At 36.3% G+C, this 11,074-nt stretch overlaps 1 non-coding gene across 1 annotated transcript; it reads left to right on the top strand.

Annotated features, from left to right (window-relative positions):
* Positions 1–3,929: 3,929 nt before the first annotated feature.
* Positions 3,930–4,004, top strand: LOC118759374 (small nucleolar RNA SNORD107). The gene has a single exon (XR_004996164.1). It is a non-coding gene; the product is annotated as a small nucleolar RNA SNORD107 (small nucleolar RNA).
* The last annotated feature ends 7,070 nt before the right edge of the window (positions 4,005–11,074 follow it).

Here is an 11,074-nt window from a genome sequence, read left to right as displayed (position 1 = left end):
CATTTATTTCTTTAATTCTTGGAGCAAATGTGTATGACGCTTGTTTCTATTTTTAAGCTTTGATTTTAGTGTATTGGTTGGTGTTGGTAAATATTTCATAAGGAAGCTCATGATCTGAGGATTTATGCAGTTTGTGCCATTGTCCACTGCAGGCCACCTGCTCATTATTTTAGTATGCCACATTATCTGAAAGGAAATCCAGATGGGAGCAAAGGCTTTAAAAGACCACCTGTGAACTGAAGGAAGTAATGATACTTCTATGGCGTGATGTAATTCTTAAAAAAAATGTACTAGGTGTCAGCCTAATTCCTGGGAAATTTGCCTAGTTGATCCGCTTTTGTCCAGTGATGAGAACAGAAGACTGACTTCTGAAGTAACCATTCCCTATCAGTAAGTATTCATTTACACTTTACTCAAAGCGTTTCAGATTCTGGTTCCTGGGAGCCAGAGGACTGTGCATTTGAGGTAACTGAGATAAATTCCATAGGATAAAAAAGCTATGTGGCTTAAAATAAAATTAATTTATAATCTAAAATAATTTGTACCAAAGTAATTTTAGACATATTTTCAATTGCACCACTTTGATGTAATAGAAAGTTGGAGTAGAGTGTTTTTGGACTTAGAGCTAAAGGAATTTCCTATTATATAGATACACTTTGAACTGGTCATGGAAAGGAATATTTGTTATGTTTTATTTTATTTGAAAGGTAGAGTTATAGTAAGAAACAGACAGATACACACACACACAACACACAAACATACACACATCCTCAGGCTGCCATTCATTCCCTAAATGGCTGTAGCAAAGCCAGGACCCTGGAAATTCTATATGAATACAGGGGTCCAAGAAATTTGGTCATTTTCTATCCCCCCCTTAAGCCTATTAACAGGGTGGTGGATCACAGAGCAGGGTAGCCAGCAATTAAACTGCTATATTTATGGGATGCCAGCATTACTAGTGGTCGCTATATCTGATTGGTTACATTTCTAGCCCCAGTAAATCATTTTTAAAAGTGGAGATATTTTTATGTTTTGCTTCTGATATTCATGAATTATTGATTGATATACGAGTTAGCTTGTTAAGATCTACTGTTGGAGTGTGTCAGTTATGTAATACATTTAAGCCTGTAAGGGTCATTGGAGTTACATATTTTATTCAGAGTAGATTTACATTTTCAGGACAAATTATAAAGTTTTATAAAGAATGCCCACAAATACTCACGCCCATGTTGGCTTATTAATATTTTATTGATGTGTCACAATAATAAACCATATGCGACTTTGCCTAACTTTTTATTAAAATTCCCCCTTTCCCTGCTAGACTTCCCAGAATTTAGTTACTGCATTTTAAGCTCCCACATGTGAAGGAGAGCATGCAATATTTGAATGTGACTGGCTTATTCCACTAACTAGTACATTCTTGATTTCCATATAGTTTACTAAGAAAGACAGGATTTTATTTGTTATGGCTGAATCACATTCCATCAGGCATATACACCTTTGTGTTATCCATTAATGTGATGATACAAACCTTGCTTGATGTCTCATTTTGACTATTATGAGCTGTGCAAGCCGTACATGATACAACAAGTGTTTCTTTGATTTTTTTCTTTTACTTTATTAGCAATGTTTGTATGTTTTGTTTCCCATCTTTAAGTCATCCTTGTAAGACATTTAGAGAGGTAACCATTGAAGTGACAACAGTTAGTGTCATCAGCATTATTTATATTCTATGCTGGAATATTTTCTAAAAATGAAGGCCACTATGAGGTATGGAACACAGAGGTAGCCCATGCCTTATTTTGTTTCAGAGATAATTATAGATAGGATTATAGTTTCTAACGTTTGTTAAAGTATACTACTTGCTGTGTCAAAGAAAGCATTTTCTCTGGATTTGTGAACTAAGGCCAATCAGCATAAAGTTTTCTTTAGAAGCAATATCTGCGTAGTATTTATAACTGTTAATCTGAAATTTGTTTTTGGAAGGAAAATAATTCCTTATGGAAATCTGCTCACATGAATGACTCTAAAATTCTGGCATGAGTGGTAATGCAGCATACTTATTTTATTGATCAACTATGTTGTATTTTTGCAATTTTAAGTGAATTAGAAGAATTGTAGGCTCTGCAAGGTAGTTTGTCTTACTACATTGCTTGCAGACAATATAATTGTATCTTTCATCTCAAAATCCTGGGCATTTTCAGAATCATATACAAGTTATTGACTATAAGTCAAGCCAGCACACATTTTCAAGTGTGACAAAATGTGGAATCAGATAGATATGTGACGAGAATTTTTGTTGTGACTTGGCAGATCTAAGCTTCTGCTGGGTTCTATTGTGGATATAGATTAACCTGCCAACCTTCAAGAATTCAGGGCATAATGTGTTTGATTTACATGGCTTAATTTAATTTCTCTTGTTTTATTTTAATTTTATTTAATTTTTAATTTTGAATTTTATGGAACATTTCTAGAGTCTGGTATACCTCACCTTACCCCACCCCCAATTTACACCCCCTGACTGGTTTTCGCCATGTTGTTACAATGGTATAGTGTTTCATAAGGGGTTATAATTCCGTAAGTTTGTTAAGTATGCCACAACATTGCTGGTACAGACAATGTCACACATTCCAGCATCCCATTGTTTAGACATGTCCAACCGTTTCATTGGAAGTCCATCCTTGTTTCGGAAGTAGGGATGGATGCATGAGGCATTGCATCTCCACATCTGGCCATGGTAGTCTCTGTTACTTCATCAGTATATATTCCCTTAATTGTTTTATATATCTAAAAGGTAAAGTCAAAGAGATAGAGAGACACACAGAGACAGCAAGCTTTGCATTTCACTTTGCAAATGGTCACAACTGGTTCTAGTTGAAGTTGGACACCAGAAATTATATCCTTGTCTCCTACAGGGATCATACAGGACATCTTCCACGGCCCTTCAAGGTATGTGGGCAGTCAGTTGCAATCTAAAGCAGAGCAGTAGGGATTTGAAACAGCATTCTTTGTGTTGCAAGTGGTAGGTAGATTACTCACCCTTCCACAATCTGAGGCTCATTTTCTGGATTCTAATACACATTTTATTGTTTATCACTTAACTGCACAATTACATTGATTCTGTGTATCATATTTAATACATATTTTCACTATGGTTTAGAGAATGTTTCAGATAGAATTTATGGATTTCATATTTAAACTACCTTAAAGTAAGTTGCAATGTATTAGGCGCATCACTATGAACTGCACTAAATACTAAAAATTTTTGTAAAAGGTGATTTTGTTTTTATGCATTAATTTGTTCTTTATTAGGTTATCATGCCAAATATTAGATTTTGTACATTAGTGTTTTGTTTCTTGAAATAAAGAAGCCAAATTTTAGCTGGTTGCCATAATACTGTGAAATAGTATTGTTTTCATATTATTTTCATATTTTGGTTGAAAAGATTAGAAAAAAACATGGTATGTTAACTCAATATTACCTTTGTTAATTTCACAGTTATAGCCCATCTTATATGGTGTGGAATTTCCAAATGAATGAAATTTATGTTAAGACTCTTTGTTCCTCCTTATCATTGCATTTCTCTTCTTTAGTCCTGTTCAGAAATCTAATTCTCAGTATATGAATTTTATGAAATAAATCAAAGCTCACATACTACTAGTTTTTTCTTTCTTTTCCTTTTTTGAATAGTGAAGTTAAATGTGCCTAAAATGGATGTTTGTGTTGCAACATTTTCAACTGAGTTGTTGAATCTGAAGGAAAGAGAGAACCTGCTGAATTCAATGATGTGGCATCACGTGGAACCTAGCCAGGAGTATTTCAACAAGGCTGCAAATCATTCCAGCTGCATTTAGGACTGAAACATACAATGTTCCAGGTAAAGTAACCTTGTTAGCAAAAACCATTTATATTGCAGAGGCTTTGACTAGGTTCATGATGACACAGGACCTTGTCTGAAAATTAATGATTTCAAAATTTGAGCTTAAAACGACATTCTGAAATCTGGTCAACGTGCCTCATCTCAAATTTTAGAGTACATTATTTTCAATAAGAAAATTTTATCTAATATGAATAAACATTGAACATGTGGGAATGACAGGTGTCATGCTACCCTTTGCCAGCAACCCCATATTTGTACATGGATTTTCTGAGCTATTTTTTTTTCTTTTTTCTACACTCTGTCTATTGAAAGTGAACAGGAACCTCGCCCTTTGATCAGAGAAGACAGGCATCTGCTGAGACAGAAACATGGACATGTCTCTTCCATAAAAAATGCGAGCACTCAAGGGTTCTGATTTATGTCCAGGAAGGAGGGAGAGTAATATTTTTGAAGCATGTATTTTGAAACACAGTGAGTATGATTCCTTTATATGAACATTTGGTCTTTTATGACGATTGATTTATTTAGTGTTTAGTTTTCTGTAGTTAATAAATTTAAATGCAGCATTTAATAAATGCAAAGTAAGTGAAAGCAACAATACTATTTTGTTTTTGTTTTTGTTTTTTTTTAAGATTTATTCCATTTTTACTACAAAGTCAGATACACTGAGAGGAGGAGAGACAGAGAGAGGAAGTGGAGCTGCCGGGATCAGAACCAGCAGCCATATGGGATCAAGGCGAGGACCTTAGCCACTAGGCCACGCTGCCAAGCCCAACAATACTATTTTTTAAAAGAATGATTTTGGATACATTAGTTATGTGTTATTCTGTAATATATGTGATTAACAGCTGACTATATATATATATACACACACACACATATATATATTTAATTTCTGTTATTTATATGATGGTGATTGCAGGGTTTACCAGGGTGGGAAGGATCAACGATGAGGGAAAAGTGGGTGAAATCATTGTTTCTTAATTCTCCATTTCTTGTCTCTGGGGAAAAGGGAGAGAAAAAGGAGAAGCCACAACCAGTGAAGTTGGCTAGCCATACCTACGGGGATGGTTGAATCATTTCTATTTATCAAACTTAGTACCTGGCAATTTGCAGTATATTTTGGCAGATCTTCTATTCACTTTTAATTTAAAAAGGTGTAAAGAAGATAAACAGAAATGAAAAGTCATTATTGGCATGCAAGCTACATAATTTAAGAGCAATATTAAGATTTATCACAAAGATGTTCACTAAGCAGAAAATAATGTGGGAGCATGTTGTAGATATTTCTCTCCATATCTTTTTTTAAGATTTATTTTTATTTTTTTATTGGAAAGTTGGATATACAGAGAAGAGGAGAGACAGAGAAAGATTTTCTGTCTGATGATCCACTCCCCAAGTGGCCGCATGGCCAGAGCTGAACCAAACCAAAGCCAGGAGGCTGGAGCCACCTCTGGGTTTCCCACACGGGTGTAAGGTCCCAAGGCTTTGGACCATCCTTGACTGCTTCCCCAGCCCACAAGCAGGGAGCTGGATGGGAAGTGGAACTCTCAGGATTAGAATCGGTGTCCATATGAGATCCTGGTGTGTGCAAGGCAAAGACGTTAGGGCCAGGTCCTCCATATCTTAAGCAAATGAATCTCCAGTTTTTCACTGACAAATAGAAGCTATTCAAGACAAAAACATTCATGAGATGATGGCTAACTACTGGCATGTACAGGCAGTGAGCAAGACTTTGTTGGGCGTGGCAGTGCTGCTGAGTTTACATAGTATACCTTAGTAAAGGTCTTGAGGTCAGGTGGAGCTGAGATAGGTTTTCTGGGTTTTCCAACCTTGGTGATTCTGCCTCTGGGCAGTTAAAACTGGAAGGATAGATATTTCAAGTGTCTTAATTGTTTGAATGATTTGTTATCCCAACTTACAATTAATTATTTGTGGGAATTTGTTACAGGATATTAATTTAATTTTAGGATATTAATGATATTAATGGTTTTGACAAATTGCCAAGCTGTAAATATGTACATGGTTTTATGTCTCCCTATTTTCGCTGTAATTCTGGCACATTGGCAGAAGAATATGGGACACAATACACTGTCTGCAACCTATTCATGTTTTTACAAACTTTACACATTAGATTTGTAACATCTGGGATAGAAGTAGGCTGGATGTAACGATGTGCTCATTTACTGAGCATATTGAAGGGAGGCTCCCTGTATATGATTATTCTGAAAGCCAACACTCAGTATAGAAGTTTTCGGAATATTTTCCATCAATATTTTATTAGTAGAAGGAAATTGGTCCATATAAACTGATAAATTTTTTGTTGAGAATCTTCTATGCTCAGAGCATTTAATATAGCCTGTTTTCTACATTTTACATTTGAATGAGAAATTCAAGAGTAACAACTTGGAAATTGTGCTTTTCTCCATGTTATTTATAACACCCACTTGTATTTCTCTTTATTTGAAAACATATTTTATGGAGAAATGAGACCTAGAGGTTTTTTTATTTGCTGATTCACTTCGCAGTTGTCCACAGTGGCTGGAGACATAGCCAGTCTAAAGCCAAGTGCTAGGAACTTCTGGGTCTCCCACATGGATTCTGTGGACCAAACATTTGTTCCATGCTTTGCTGCTTTGCTGAACTTTAATCGAGGAACAGAATCAGAAGTGGAGCAACCAGGATGTGCCCTAGCATCCAAAAGGATGCCATGTGCAGGATTAGCTAGTATGCTGCTGTGAAGGCCCACCACCCAACTCTAACCTTGTGTGAGCAAATTCATGAATTTGTCACCATTTACCTGGAAGCCATTTGTTCTTTTTCCAGATATGAGAAACTGCAGGTTTGTTACTGAGACATTATTTAGCTCTTAATGTGCAGCCTTTAAATAATTTTAGCAGAATAGTAAATGTACATTCAGAGAGATTGGTAAAATTATTTTAAATTTTTTTATTGTTTTATGCCACCTTTTAATAGGCACTGGGATCTCCCATGTTCCCTCCTCACCCCACTGTACTCCTCTCTAGTCTTAAAATCAACCTATTTAATAAACAATCATTTTATCTATCTTGGCAAGACATAGGTGAGTTTTGACCTTTTGTGATTCATTTGACGACTTGTAATTAGCGTTCTAAAATTTTTGATTCTGAAAACTTGCATCCCTTTATTCAATATTTATTTTGTTATTATGAGTGATAAGAAAGTCTTGAGTTGGAGACACAGAAAGAGAGAGAGATTCAGTCATTCTTCAGATGGCCACAATGCCCAGTTCAAGGCCAAGAGACATCCAGGAGCTTCCTCAGGTTACCATGTGGGGTTCAGGGACTCAATAACTTGGGCCACCTGCTGCTGCTTTTCCTTGGCCACTTACAGGAAGATGTATGGAAATTGGTTCAACCTAGATATGGATCTTTCTTTTTAAAAATCTGCGATTGACAGTGTATAGTTAGTGTGATTAACTGCATGCTTTGGTTGTGGTACTTTTTGTATAGGATAAATTGCGATTTAAGTTTGTTTTAGAATAATCTATATATAGTACATATCTTGCACAATTGAATAAATTTTAACTTTATGTAAGTAAAGTATGTGGAAGTGAATAGAATTTATTTTTGTGGGGAAGTGTGTGCAGGTTTGGCTTTATGATGAGACTTTCTTTAAGCTGATGATAATTCCCTTTTAAAGGGAATCTTCTTTTTCTAGCTAACCTGTGTGTGTGTGATTACAGTAATTTGAGGAGAGATTAATGGAAGCAGTGAGTGGAAAGAGTAAAGAAATAAAGCTTACTGTTTTTGGAGCTTCAGTTTTAAGAAGCAAAGTAGATGAATTGTGAACAGTGTTGGTATTTTACTTTTGTGGCAAGATACTTGAATTTCGGACAGTAGAGATAGGTTGGAGTAAGAATTATTCATAGGTTTAAAAAGTCTCAGCTTTGTATTATGCACTTTTGAGCCCTTTCTTTAGCTGATTTTATAGTTAGGATAATTTCTTACATTAAAGAAATATTTATCAAATGTTTAAAGTTATTAGAATAAAGGATTATGTATTTCCAATAAGTTCTGGTTAAGTCAGTCATTTTCAAACCTCTCCTGGAGGTATATTAAGGCACATACCATAAGCCTAACATTAAGAATTTTTGGCTCAATTACATTTAAAATGTGAAATGTTGATATAATATATATAATATATATTATATATTTTTTTTTACAAGTTCCCAAATGCTGCCAGTCAGTACAACATATTCAGGATGCAACTTTCTTTTTTTTTTAAAGATTTATTTATTTCATTACAGTCAGATATACAGAGAGGAGGAGAGACAGAGAGGAAGATCCTCCGTCCGATGATTCACTCCCCAAGTGAGCCACAACGGCTGGTGCGAGCCGATCCGAAGCCGGGAACCTGGAACCTCTTCCAGGTCTCCCACGCGGGTGCAGGGTCCCAAAGCTTTGGGCCGTCCTCAACTGCTTTCCCAGGCCACAAGCAGGGAGCTGGATGGGAAGTGGAGCTGCCGGGATTAGAACCGGCGTCCATATGGGTTCCCCGGGCGTTCAAGGCGAGGACTTTAGCCACTAGGCCACGCCGCCGGGCCCAGGATGCAACTTTCAGTTTCTTAAAATGCTAGTGTATGAAGAACATAATTACAAGTCAAGTTATAGAATATTCTGATCAGATCTGATCCTCTGACACTCGGTCCTAACTCATGACAGTTTGGAACAAATGTTTGTGATCTTAAGCAAAGTATAACATAGTTTAATTCTTTTTTTTTTTTTAAAGATTCGATGCCGGGAACCTGGAACCTCTTCCGGGTCTCCCACGTAGGTGCAGGGTCCCAATGCATTGGGCCGTCCTCAATTGCTTTCGCAGGCCACAAGCAGGGAGCTGGATGGGAAGTGGAGCTGCCGGGATTAGAACCGGCGTCCATATGGGATCCTGGGGCTTTCAAGGCGAGGACTTTAGCTGCTAGGCCATGCCACCGGGCCCCATAGTTTAATTCTTAAAACTGGACTAGAAGTAGCATTTTTACCAGGAAGCATAGGACTTTTGCTTGGTTTCTTTTTCTTTTTTTAAGCTCTATTTCTGTTAGAAAATCAAATTTACAAGAGAGAAGGAGAGACACAAAGATCTTCCATTGCTGGTTTATTCCCCAAATGGCTGCAAAGGCCAAGCCAGGAGCTTCTTGTGGATCTCCCACTGGGGTACAGAGTCCCAAGGTCTTGGGTTGTTCTCTGCTTCTTTCCCAGGCCAGACGCAGGGAGCTGGATGGGAATTGGAGCTGCTGGGAATCAAACTGGCACCCATAAGGGATCCTGGCGCTTTTGAGCTGAGGATGTTAGCCACTAATGGCTACTGTGCTGGACACTAATTGGTTTTTAAGCCTTTAGTTTTGGATTATTTTCTGTGACACAACATCTGCCAATTTCCCTGTATTGCTTCAATGTGCTGTGGAAACTTTTCATTAGCGTAGGATGGCTAAAAATGGTGATTTGTTGTGTGAAGTACTATTTTCTTATAGCAGTTATCTATGGGAATACTGTTACTATAGACGTTTTATATAGTAATTTTGTAAAGGTAGCTGCTTTGTAGCTGGAAATGCTGAAGAATCTGGAATCTTTAGTGAAACTAGGGCTTCAGATTTTACATCGCTTAGTTTTAACTGCTGGGTACATTATACTCATGAGTCACGTTAAGGCAACAATATCAGCAACAAAATATGACCTTGAGAAACTATTGAAATCATGGTAGTATTTTCTCTAACGTCTTAACCAAAAAAATACATTTCATGTATTTATGATGACATATTGAGAATGTGACCCCAAGATGCTATCAAATGGCTTTCTGAGACCTAATGGTTGCTAAATGTCTTTGCTGTTTCGTTTTCTTGTTTTCCAAAACTTCACAAAGAAATTGGCATTTAGTGTACTTGATGGGTAGTCAGATTTTTATATTATCAAACTAATTGATAAAGTAAATACATGACTGAACCATATTATAAGAAATTTACCCGGAAGAAGGAAGGAAGTAAAGTTTGCTTTTCATTTTTTCTCTGAAACTTTCCTTTCCTTTGTTAGGGTTTATAGGTAAATAAGAATTGCAAATTTGGATAATTTTCTTTTGCTAAATATAGTTAATTATTTCATCAGTACGTGAGACTCTTGCATGATGCCTATAGATCTCTTGAGTTTGGAAATGGAAGGGGAAATTTGAAATTGTCTTTTTATTGAGGGTCTCTGGCTGCCTCAAGCTAGCTCACTGGAGAATAAGTACCATGCTTTTTTGGTTGGTTTTTCGAAGGCATCTGTTCAGTTGATTTTGCTCTTTGTGTAAATTTTAGATATCAAGAGAACACTGCTGTTGAAGATATTGCAGAATTTACTTGTTAGTGTAAGTGTAGTAAATGACTTTATAAAAATAATTCAAAGCAGAAACCACAATCTATAGGAGTACATCAATAGAAAGGGAAATGTATCACTTGTGATTTTGACTGGAATCTTCACAAGCTACAAAACCTATCACAGCATTTGTTACTATACTGTGTTTAATCTTGACATTCAGATACTTTTTATTGTATAGTCTTTGATAAATGAAGGCTGTTTTTGTTATAATGGGATATCCACTGTTTTTAAATGTTGCCAGAAAAATCCTGCATGGGCCACATTTGTTAAGACTATTCTTGAAGCAAACAATACTTCTCCTTGTTCATGGAATTATGAAATACCTGCCACTCTTCAAATTATATTAATAGTTAATTTCTGGACATATTTAGCTCATGTATGTTGCTTAAATTCTTGGGAAAACTGGATAGTGGTCTGGAAAAATATGGCAATTATATGATGATGGACATGTACAAAGTAAATTATATAAGAGGCAGAAAATGCAACTTTTACTGATTCATGTATTTATTGGCTTTTTCTTTTGAAATAGACTTAAGGTGCCAGAATTACTTGGATTTTTCAAAAGGAAACTTTTACATTATTTACTGAAATGTGAATGTTCATTGGTAATTTTTGTTTTTGGCTTTTGAAGATTTATTTTTATTGGAAAGGCAGATTTAGTTAGAAGGAGATGGAGAAAGATTTCCCATCTACTGGTTTACTCCTAAAATGTCTATGGTGGGCAGAGCTCAGCCTCTTCCAGTCTCCCACCCAAGTGCAGGTTCCCAAGCCTTAGGGCCATGTTGTGCTGCTTTTCCAGGCCAT

This window comes from Ochotona princeps, chromosome 6, assembly GCF_030435755.1.
Source record: "Ochotona princeps isolate mOchPri1 chromosome 6, mOchPri1.hap1, whole genome shotgun sequence".
NCBI lineage: Eukaryota > Metazoa > Chordata > Mammalia > Lagomorpha > Ochotonidae > Ochotona > Ochotona princeps.
The sequence above is the reverse complement of the archived record's forward strand: the minus strand, read 5'-3'. Positions and strand labels throughout refer to the sequence as shown.